Source organism: Oncorhynchus clarkii, chromosome 3 (assembly GCF_045791955.1).
Source record: "Oncorhynchus clarkii lewisi isolate Uvic-CL-2024 chromosome 3, UVic_Ocla_1.0, whole genome shotgun sequence".
In the NCBI taxonomy this organism is placed as follows: Eukaryota; Metazoa; Chordata; class Actinopteri; order Salmoniformes; family Salmonidae; genus Oncorhynchus; species Oncorhynchus clarkii.
Window position 1 is genome coordinate 88,329,770 of NC_092149.1, and position 13,618 is coordinate 88,343,387.

The window sequence follows — 13,618 nt, forward strand, 5'->3', positions numbered from 1 at the left end:
CACCACCCAATAGACTTTAATACTATACCACCACCCAATAGACTCTAATACTATACCACCACCCAATAGACTCTAATACTATACCACCACCCAATAGACTCTAATACTATACCACCACCCACTAGACTAATACTATACCACCACCCAATAGACTCTAATAGTATACCACCACCCAATAGACTCTAATATTATACCACCACCCAATAGACTCTAATACTATACCACCACCCAGTAGACTCTAATACTATACCACCACCCAGTAGACTCTAATACTATACCACCACCCAATAGACTCTAATACTATACCACCACCCAATAGACTCTAATACTATACCATCACCCAATAGACTAATACTATACCACCACCCAATAGACTCTAATACTATACCACCACCCAATAGACTCTAATACTATACCACCACCCGCCAGACTAATACTATACCACCACCCAGTAGACTCTAATACTATACCACCACCAAATAGACTAATACTGTACCACCACCCAGTAGACTCTAATACTATACCACCAACCAATAGACTCTAATATTATACCACCACCCAATAGACTAATACTATACCACCACCCAATAGACTCTAATATTATACCACCACCCAATAGACTCTAATATTATACCACCACCCAATAGACTCTAATATTATACCACCACCCAATAGACTCTAATCCTATAACACCACCAAATAGACTCTAATACTATACCACCAACCAATAGACTAATGTTATACCACCACCCACTAGACTAATACTATACCACCACCCAGTAGACTCTAATACTATACCACCACCCAGTAGACTCTAATACTATACCACCACCCAATAGACTCTAATACTATACCACCACCCATTAGACTCTAATACTATACCACCACCCAATAGACTTTAATACTATACCACCACCCAATAGACTCTAATACTGTACCACCACCCACTAGACTCTAATACTGTACCACCACCCACTAGACTCTAATACTATACCATCACCCACTAGACTCTAATACTATACCATCACCCAATAGACTCTAATACTATACCATCACCCAATAGACTAATACTATACCATCACCCAATAGACTCTAATACTATACCACCACCCAATAGACTCTAATACTATACCACCACCCACCAGACTAATCCTATACCACCACCCAGTAGACTCTAATACTATACCACCACCAAATAGACTAATACTATACCACCACCCAGTAGACTCTAATACTATACCACCAACCAATAGACTCTAATATTATACCACCACCCAATAGACTAATACTATACCACCACCCAATAGACTAATGCTATACCACCACCCAATAGACTCTAATATTATACCACCACCCAATAGACTCTAATATTATACCACCACCCAATAGACTCTAATACTATACCACCACCCATTAGACTCTAATACTATACCACCACCCAATAGACTCTAATATTATACCACCACCCAATAGACTCTAATCCTATACCACCACCAAATAGACTCTAATACTATACCACCACCCAATAGACTCTAATACTATACCACCACCCATTAGACTCTAATACTATACCACCACCCAATAGACTTTAATACTATACCACCAACCAATAGACTCTAATATTATACCACCACCCAATAGACTAATACTATACCACCACCCAATAGACTAATACTATACCACCACCCAATAGACTCTAATATTATACCACCACCCAATAGACTCTAATATTATACCACCACCCAATAGACTCTAATACTATACCACCACCCATTAGACTCTAATACTATACCACCACCCAATAGACTCTAATATTATACCACCACCCAATAGACTCTAATCCTATACCACCACCAAATAGACTCTAATACTATACCACCACCCAATAGACTCTAATACTATACCACCACCCATTAGACTCTAATACTATACCACCACCCAATAGACTTTAATACTATACCACCACCCAATAGACTCTAATACTATACCACCACCCAATAGACTATAATACTATACCACCACCCACTAGACTAATACTATACCACCACCCAATAGACTCTAATATTATACCACCACCCAGACTCTAATACTATAGACTCTAATAGTATACCACCACCCAGTAGACTCTAATACTATACCACCACCCAATAGACTCTAATACTATACCACCACCCAATAGACTCTAATACTATACCATCACCCAATAGACTAATACTATACCACCACCCAATAGACTCTAATACTATACCACCACCCAATAGACTCTAATACTATACCACCACCCACCAGACTAATACTATACCACCACCCAGTAGACTCTAATACTATACCACCACCAAATAGACTAATACTGTATCACCACCCAGTAGACTCTAATACTATACCACCAACCAATAGACTCTAATATTATACCACCACCCAATAGACTCTAATACTATACCACCACCCACCAGACTAATACTATACCACCACCCAGTAGACTCTAATACTATACCACCACCAAATAGACCAATACTGTATCACCACCCAGTAGACTCTAATACTATACCACCAACCAATAGACTCTAATATTATACCACCACCCAATAGACTAATACTATACCACCACCCAATAGACTAATGCTATACCACCACCCAATAGACTCTAATATTATACCACCACCCAATAGACTCTAATATTATACCACCACCCAATAGACTCTAATACTATACCACCACCCATTAGACTCTAATACTATACCACCACCCAATAGACTCTAATATTATACCACCACCCAATAGACTCTAATCCTATACCACCACCAAATAGACTCTAATACTATACCACCACCCAATAGACTCTAATACTATACCACCACCCATTAGACTCTAATACTATACCACCACCCAATAGACTTTAATACTATACCACCAACCAATAGACTCTAATATTATACCACCACCCAATAGACTAATACTATACCACCACCCAATAGACTAATACTATACCACCACCCAATAGACTCTAATATTATACCACCACCCAATAGACTCTAATATTATACCACCACCCAATAGACTCTAATACTATACCACCACCCATTAGACTCTAATACTATACCACCACCCAATAGACTCTAATATTATACCACCACCCAATAGACTCTAATCCTATACCACCACCAAATAGACTCTAATACTATACCACCACCCAATAGACTCTAATACTATACCACCACCCATTAGACTCTAATACTATACCACCACCCAATAGACTTTAATACTATACCACCACCCAATAGACTCTAATACTATACCACCACCCAATAGACTATAATACTATACCACCACCCACTAGACTAATACTATACCACCACCCAATAGACTCTAATATTATACCACCACCCAATAGACTCTAATACTATACCACCACCCAGTAGACTCTAATAGTATACCACCACCCAGTAGACTCTAATACTATACCACCACCCAATAGACTCTAATACTATACCACCACCCAATAGACTCTAATACTATACCATCACCCAATAGACTAATACTATACCACCACCCAATAGACTCTAATACTATACCACCACCCAATAGACTCTAATACTATACCACCACCCACCAGACTAATACTATACCACCACCCAGTAGACTCTAATACTATACCACCACCAAATAGACTAATACTGTATCACCACCCAGTAGACTCTAATACTATACCACCAACCAATAGACTCTAATATTATACCACCACCCAATAGACTAATACTATACCACCACCCAATAGACTAATACTATACCACCACCCAATAGACTCTAATGTTATACCACCACCCAATAGACTCTAATATTATACAACCACCCAATAGACTCTAATACTATACCACCACCCAATAGACTCTAATAGTATACCATCACCCAATAGACTCTAATACTATACCATCACCCAATAGACTAATACTATACCATCACCCAATAGACTCTAATACTATACCACCACCCAATAGACTCTAATACTATACCACCACCCACCAGACTAATCCTATACCACCACCCAGTAGACTCTAATACTATACCACCACCAAATAGACTAATACTATACCACCACCCAGTAGACTCTAATACTATACCACCAACCAATAGACTCTAATATTATACCACCACCCAATAGACTAATACTATACCACCACCCAATAGACTAATACTATACCACCACCCAATAGACTCTAATATTATACCACCACCCAATAGACTCTAATATTATACCACCACCCAATAGACTCTAATACTATACCACCACCCATTAGACTCTAATACTATACCACCACCCAATAGACTCTAATATTATACCACCACCCAATAGACTCTAATCCTATACCACCACCAAATAGACTCTAATACTATACCACCAACCAATAGACTAATGTTATACCACCACCCACTAGACTAATACTATACCACCACCCAGTAGACTCTAATACTATACCACCACACAGTAAACTCTAATACTATACCACCACCCAATAGACTCTAATACTATACCACCACCCAATAGACTCTAATATTATACCACCACCCAATAGACTCTAATACTATACCACCACCCAGTAGACTCTAATACTATACCACCACCCAGTAGACTAATACTATACCACCACCCAATAGACTCTAATACTATACCACCACACAAAAGACTAATACTATACCACCACCCAATAGAGTCTAATACTATACCACCAACCACTAGACTCTAATACTATATCACCACCCAATAGATTCTAATATTATACCACCACCCACTAGACTCTAATACTATACCACCACCCAATAGACTTGAATACTATACCACCTCCCAATAGACTCTAATACTATACCACCACCCAATAGACTCTAATACTATACCACCACCCACTAGACTAATACTATACCACCGCCCAATAGACTCTAATACTATACCACCACCCAATAGACTCTAATATTATACCACCACCCACTAGACTCTAATACTATACCACCACCCAATAGACTTTAATACTATACCACCACCCAATAGACTCTAATACTATACCACCACCCAATAGACTCTAATATTATACCACCACCCAATAGACTCTAATCCTATACCACCACCAAATAGACTCTAATACTATACCACCAACCAATAGACTAATGTTATACCACCACCCACTAGACTAACACTATACCACCACCCAGTAGACTCTAATACTATACCACCACCCAGTAGACTCTAATACTATACCACCACCCAATAGACTCTAATACTATACCACCACCCATTAGACTCTAATATTATACCACCACCCAATAGACTCTAATACTATACCACCACCCAGTAGACTCTAATACTATACCACCACCCAATAGACTCTAATACTATACCACCACCCAATAGACTCTAATACTATACCATCACCCAATAGACTAATACTATACCACCACCCAATAGACTCTAATACTATACCACCACCCAATAGACTCTAATACTATACCACCACCCTCCAGACTAATACTATACCACCACCCAGTAGACTCTAATACTATACCACCACCAAATAGACTAATACTGTATCACCACCCAGTAGACTCTAATACTATACCACCAACCAATAGACTCTAATATTATACCACCACCCAATAGACTAATACTATACCACCACCCAATAGACTAATACTATACCACCACCCAATAGACTCTAATATTATACCACCACCCAATAGACTCTAATATTATACCACCACCCAATAGACTCTAATACTATACCACCACCCAATAGACTCTAATACTATACCATCACCCAATAGACTCTAATACTATACCATCACCCAATAGACTAATACTATACCATCACCCAATAGACTCTAATACTATACCACCACCCAATAGACTCTAATACTATACCACCACCCACCAGACTAATCCTATACCACCACCCAGTAGACTCTAATACTATACCACCACCAAATAGACTAATACTATACCACCACCCAGTAGACTCTAATACCATACCACCAACCAATAGACTCTAATATTATACCACCACCCAATAGACTAATACTATACCACCACCCAATAGACTCTAATATTATAACACCACCCAATAGACTCTAATATTATACCACCACCCAATAGACTCTAATACTATACCACCACCCATTAGACTCTAATACTATACCACCACCCAATAGACTCTAATATTATACCACCACCCAATAGACTCTAATCCTATACCACCACCAAATAGACTCTAATACTATACCACCAACCAATAGACTAATGTTATACCACCACCCACTAGACTAATACTATACCACCACCCAGTAGACTCTAATACTATACCACCACACAGTAGACTCTAATACTATACCACCACCCAATAGACTCTAATACTATACCACCACCCAATAGACTCTAATATTATACCACCACCCAATAGACTCTAATACTATACCACCACCCAGTAGACTCTAATACTATACCACCACCCAGTAGACTAATACTATACCACCACCCAATAGACTCTAATACTATACCACCACACAAAAGACTAATACTATACCACCACCCAATAGAGTCTAATACTATACCACCAACCAATAGACTCTAATACTATACCACCACCCAATAGACTCTAATACTATACCACCACCCACTAGACTAATACTATACCACCACCCAATAGACTCTAATATTATACCACCACCCAATAGACTCTAATACTATACCACCACCCAATAGACTTTAATACTATACCACCACCCAATAGACTCTAATACTATACCACCACCCAATAGACTCTAATACTATACCACCACCCACTAGACTAATACTATACCACCACCCAATAGACTCTAATATTATACCACCACCCAATAGACTCTAATACTATACCACCACCCAGTAGACTCTAATACTATACCACCACCCAGTAGACTCTAATACTATACCACCACCCAATAGACTCTAATACTATACCACCACCCAATAGACTCTAATACTATACCATCACCCAATAGACTAATACTATACCACCACCCAATAGACTCTAATACTATACCACCACCCAATAGACTCTAATACTATACCACCACCCTCCAGACTAATACTATACCACCACCCAGTAGACTCTAATACTATACCACCACCAAATAGACTAATACTGTATCACCACCCAGTAGACTCTAATACTATACCACCAACCAATAGACTCTAATATTATACCACCACCCAATAGACTAATACTATACCACCACCCAATAGACTAATACTATACCACCACCCAATAGACTCTAATATTATACCACCACCCAATAGACTCTAATATTATACCACCACCCAATAGACTCTAATACTATACCACCACCCAATAGACTCTAATACTATACCATCACCCAATAGACTCTAATACTATACCATCACCCAATAGACTAATACTATACCATCACCCAATAGACTCTAATACTATACCACCACCCAATAGACTCTAATACTATACCACCACCCACCAGACTAATCCTATACCACCACCCAGTAGACTCTAATACTATACCACCACCAAATAGACTAATACTATACCACCACCCAGTAGACTCTAATACCATACCACCAACCAATAGACTCTAATATTATACCACCACCCAATAGACTAATACTATACCACCACCCAATAGACTAATACTATACCACCACCCAATAGACTCTAATATTATAACACCACCCAATAGACTCTAATATTATACCACCACCCAATAGACTCTAATACTATACCACCACCCATTAGACTCTAATACTATACCACCACCCAATAGACTCTAATATTATACCACCACCCAATAGACTCTAATCCTATACCACCACCAAATAGACTCTAATACTATACCACCAACCAATAGACTAATGTTATACCACCACCCACTAGACTAATACTATACCACCACCCAGTAGACTCTAATACTATACCACCACACAGTAGACTCTAATACTATACCACCACCCAATAGACTCTAATACTATACCACCACCCAATAGACTCTAATATTATACCACCACCCAATAGACTCTAATACTATACCACCACCCAGTAGACTCTAATACTATACCACCACCCAGTAGACTAATACTATACCACCACCCAATAGACTCTAATACTATACCACCACACAAAAGACTAATACTATACCACCACCCAATAGAGTCTAATACTATACCACCAACCACTAGACTCTAATACTATATCACCACCCAATAGATTATAATATTATACCACCACCCACTAGACTCTAATACTATACCACCACCCAATAGACTTGAATACTATACCACCTCCCAATAGACTCTAATACTATACCACCACCCAATAGACTCTAATACTATACCACCACCCACTAGACTAATACTATACCACCACCCAATAGACTCTAATACTATACCACCACCCAATAGACTCTAATATTATACCACCACCCACTAGACTCTAATACTATACCACCACCCAATAGACTTTAATACTATACCACCACCCACCAGACTAATACTATACCACCACCCAGTAGACTCTAATACTATACCACCGCCCAGTAGACTCTAATAATATACCACCACCCAAAAGACTAATACTATACCACCACCCAATAGACTAATACTATACCACCAACCACTAGACTCTAATATTATACCAACACCCAATAGACTCTAATACTATACCACCACCCAATAGACTCTAATACTATACCACCACCCAGTAGACTCTAATAATATACCACCACCCAATAGACTCTAATATTATACCACCACCCAATAGACTCTAATACTATACCATCACCCAATAGACTAATACTATACCACCACCCAATAGACTCTAATATTATACCACCACCCACTATTCTAATATTATACCACCACCCAATAGACTCTAATACTATACCACCAACCAATAGACTCTAATACTATACCACCACCCAATAGACTCTAATACTATACCACCACCCACTAGACTAATACTATACCACCACCCAATAGACTCTAATATTATACCACCACCCAATAGACTCTAATATTATACCACCACCCAATAGACTCTAATATTATACCACCACTCAATAGACTCTAATACTATACCACCACCCACCAGACTAATACTATACCACCACCCAGTAGACTCTAATACTATACCACCAACAAATAGACTAATACTATACAACCACCCAATAGACTCTAATATTATACCACCACCCACTAGACTAATATTATACCACCACCCAATAGACTCTAATACTATACCACCACCCAATAGACTCTAATACTATACCACCACCCACCAGACTAATCCTATGCCACCAACCACTAGACTCTAATACTATACCACCACCCAATAGACTCTAATATTATACCACCACCCACTAGACTCTAATACTATACCACCACCCAATAGACTTTAATACTATACCACCACCCAATAGACTCTAATACTATACCACCACCCAATAGACTCTAATACTATACCACCACCCACTAGACTAATCCTATACCACCACCCAGTAGACTCTAATACTATACCACCACCAAATAGACTAATACTATACCACCACCCAGTAGACTCTAATACTATACCACCAACCAATAGACTCTAATATTATACCACCACCCAATAGACTAATACTATACCACCACCCAATAGACTAATACTATACCACCACCCAATAGACTCTAATATTATACCACCACCCAATAGACTCTAATATTATACCACCACCCAATAGACTCTAATACTATACCACCACCCATTAGACTCTAATACTATACCACCACCCAATAGACTCTAATATTATACCACCACCCAATAGACTCTAATCCTATACCACCACCAAATAGACTCTAATACTATACCACCAACCAATAGACTAATGTTATACCACCACCCACTAGACTAATACTATACCACCACCCAGTAGACTCTAATACTATACCACCACACAGTAGACTCTAATACTATACCACCACCCAATAGACTCTAATACTATACCACCACCCAATAGACTCTAATATTATACCACCACCCAATAGACTCTAATACTATACCACCACCCAGTAGACTCTAATACTATACCACCACCCAGTAGACTAATACTATACCACCACCCAATAGACTCTAATACTATACCACCACACAAAAGACTAATACTATACCACCACCCAATAGAGTCTAATACTATACCACCAACCACTAGACTCTAATACTATATCACCACCCAATAGATTCTAATATTATACCACCACCCACTAGACTCTAATACTATACCACCACCCAATAGACTTGAATACTATACCACCTCCCAATAGACTCTAATACTATACCACCACCCAATAGACTCTAATACTATACCACCACCCACTAGACTAATACTATACCACCGCCCAATAGACTCTAATACTATACCACCACCCAATAGACTCTAATATTATACCACCACCCACTAGACTCTAATACTATACCACCACCCAATAGACTTTAATACTATACCACCACCCAATAGACTCTAATACTATACCACCACCCAATAGACTCTAATATTATACCACCACCCAATAGACTCTAATCCTATACCACCACCAAATAGACTCTAATACTATACCACCAACCAATAGACTAATGTTATACCACCACCCACTAGACTAACACTATACCACCACCCAGTAGACTCTAATACTATACCACCACCCAGTAGACTCTAATACTATACCACCACCCAATAGACTCTAATACTATACCACCACCCATTAGACTCTAATATTATACCACCACCCAATAGACTCTAATACTATACCACCACCCAGTAGACTCTAATACTATACCACCACCCAATAGACTCTAATACTATACCACCACCCAATAGACTCTAATACTATACCATCACCCAATAGACTAATACTATACCACCACCCAATAGACTCTAATACTATACCACCACCCAATAGACTCTAATACTATACCACCACCCTCCAGACTAATACTATACCACCACCCAGTAGACTCTAATACTATACCACCACCAAATAGACTAATACTGTATCACCACCCAGTAGACTCTAATACTATACCACCAACCAATAGACTCTAATATTATACCACCACCCAATAGACTAATACTATACCACCACCCAATAGACTAATACTATACCACCACCCAATAGACTCTAATATTATACCACCACCCAATAGACTCTAATATTATACCACCACCCAATAGACTCTAATACTATACCACCACCCAATAGACTCTAATACTATACCATCACCCAATAGACTCTAATACTATACCATCACCCAATAGACTAATACTATACCATCACCCAATAGACTCTAATACTATACCACCACCCAATAGACTCTAATACTATACCACCACCCACCAGACTAATCCTATACCACCACCCAGTAGACTCTAATACTATACCACCACCAAATAGACTAATACTATACCACCACCCAGTAGACTCTAATACCATACCACCAACCAATAGACTCTAATATTATACCACCACCCAATAGACTAATACTATACCACCACCCAATAGACTCTAATATTATAACACCACCCAATAGACTCTAATATTATACCACCACCCAATAGACTCTAATACTATACCACCACCCATTAGACTCTAATACTATACCACCACCCAATAGACTCTAATATTATACCACCACCCAATAGACTCTAATCCTATACCACCACCAAATAGACTCTAATACTATACCACCAACCAATAGACTAATGTTATACCACCACCCACTAGACTAATACTATACCACCACCCAGTAGACTCTAATACTATACCACCACACAGTAGACTCTAATACTATACCACCACCCAATAGACTCTAATACTATACCACCACCCAATAGACTCTAATATTATACCACCACCCAATAGACTCTAATACTATACCACCACCCAGTAGACTCTAATACTATACCACCACCCAGTAGACTAATACTATACCACCACCCAATAGACTCTAATACTATACCACCACACAAAAGACTAATACTATACCACCACCCAATAGAGTCTAATACTATACCACCAACCAATAGACTCTAATACTATACCACCACCCAATAGACTCTAATACTATACCACCACCCACTAGACTAATACTATACCACCACCCAATAGACTCTAATATTATACCACCACCCAATAGACTCTAATACTATACCACCACCCAATAGACTTTAATACTATACCACCACCCAATAGACTCTAATACTATACCACCACCCAATAGACTCTAATACTATACCACCACCCACTAGACTAATACTATACCACCACCCAATAGACTCTAATATTATACCACCACCCAATAGACTCTAATACTATACCACCACCCAGTAGACTCTAATACTATACCACCACCCAGTAGACTCTAATACTATACCACCACCCAATAGACTCTAATACTATACCACCACCCAATAGACTCTAATACTATACCATCACCCAATAGACTAATGCTATACCACCACCCAATAGACTCTAATACTATACCACCACCCAATAGACTCTAATACTATACCACCACCCTCCAGACTAATACTATACCACCACCCAGTAGACTCTAATACTATACCACCACCAAATAGACTAATACTGTATCACCACCCAGTAGACTCTAATACTATACCACCAACCAATAGACTCTAATATTATACCACCACCCAATAGACTAATACTATACCACCACCCAATAGACTAATACTATACCACCACCCAATAGACTCTAATATTATACCACCACCCAATAGACTCTAATATTATACCACCACCCAATAGACTCTAATACTATACCACCACCCAATAGACTCTAATACTATACCATCACCCAATAGACTCTAATACTATACCATCACCCAATAGACTAATACTATACCATCACCCAATAGACTCTAATACTATACCACCACCCAATAGACTCTAATACTATACCACCACCCACCAGACTAATCCTATACCACCACCCAGTAGACTCTAATACTATACCACCACCAAATAGACTAATACTATACCACCACCCAGTAGACTCTAATACCATACCACCAACCAATAGACTCTAATATTATACCACCACCCAATAGACTAATACTATACCACCACCCAATAGACTAATACTATACCACCACCCAATAGACTCTAATATTATAACACCACCCAATAGACTCTAATATTATACCACCACCCAATAGACTCTAATACTATACCACCACCCATTAGACTCTAATACTATACCACCACCCAATAGACTCTAATATTATACCACCACCCAATAGACTCTAATCCTATACCACCACCAAATAGACTCTAATACTATACCACCAACCAATAGACTAATGTTATACCACCACCCACTAGACTAATACTATACCACCACCCAGTAGACTCTAATACTATACCACCACACAGTAGACTCTAATACTATACCACCACCCAATAGACTCTAATACTATACCACCACCCAATAGACTCTAATATTATACCACCACCCAATAGACTCTAATACTATACCACCACCCAGTAGACTCTAATACTATACCACCACCCAGTAGA

General features: G+C 38.8%; 1 protein-coding gene across 2 annotated transcripts in view; it reads left to right on the top strand.

The window, feature by feature from the left end:
• The window catches only part of LOC139405544 (neuropilin-2-like), a 398,312-nt gene that overhangs the window by 210,837 nt on the left and 173,857 nt on the right, over window positions 1-13,618 (top strand). The gene's annotated exons all lie outside the window — the stretch shown is intronic.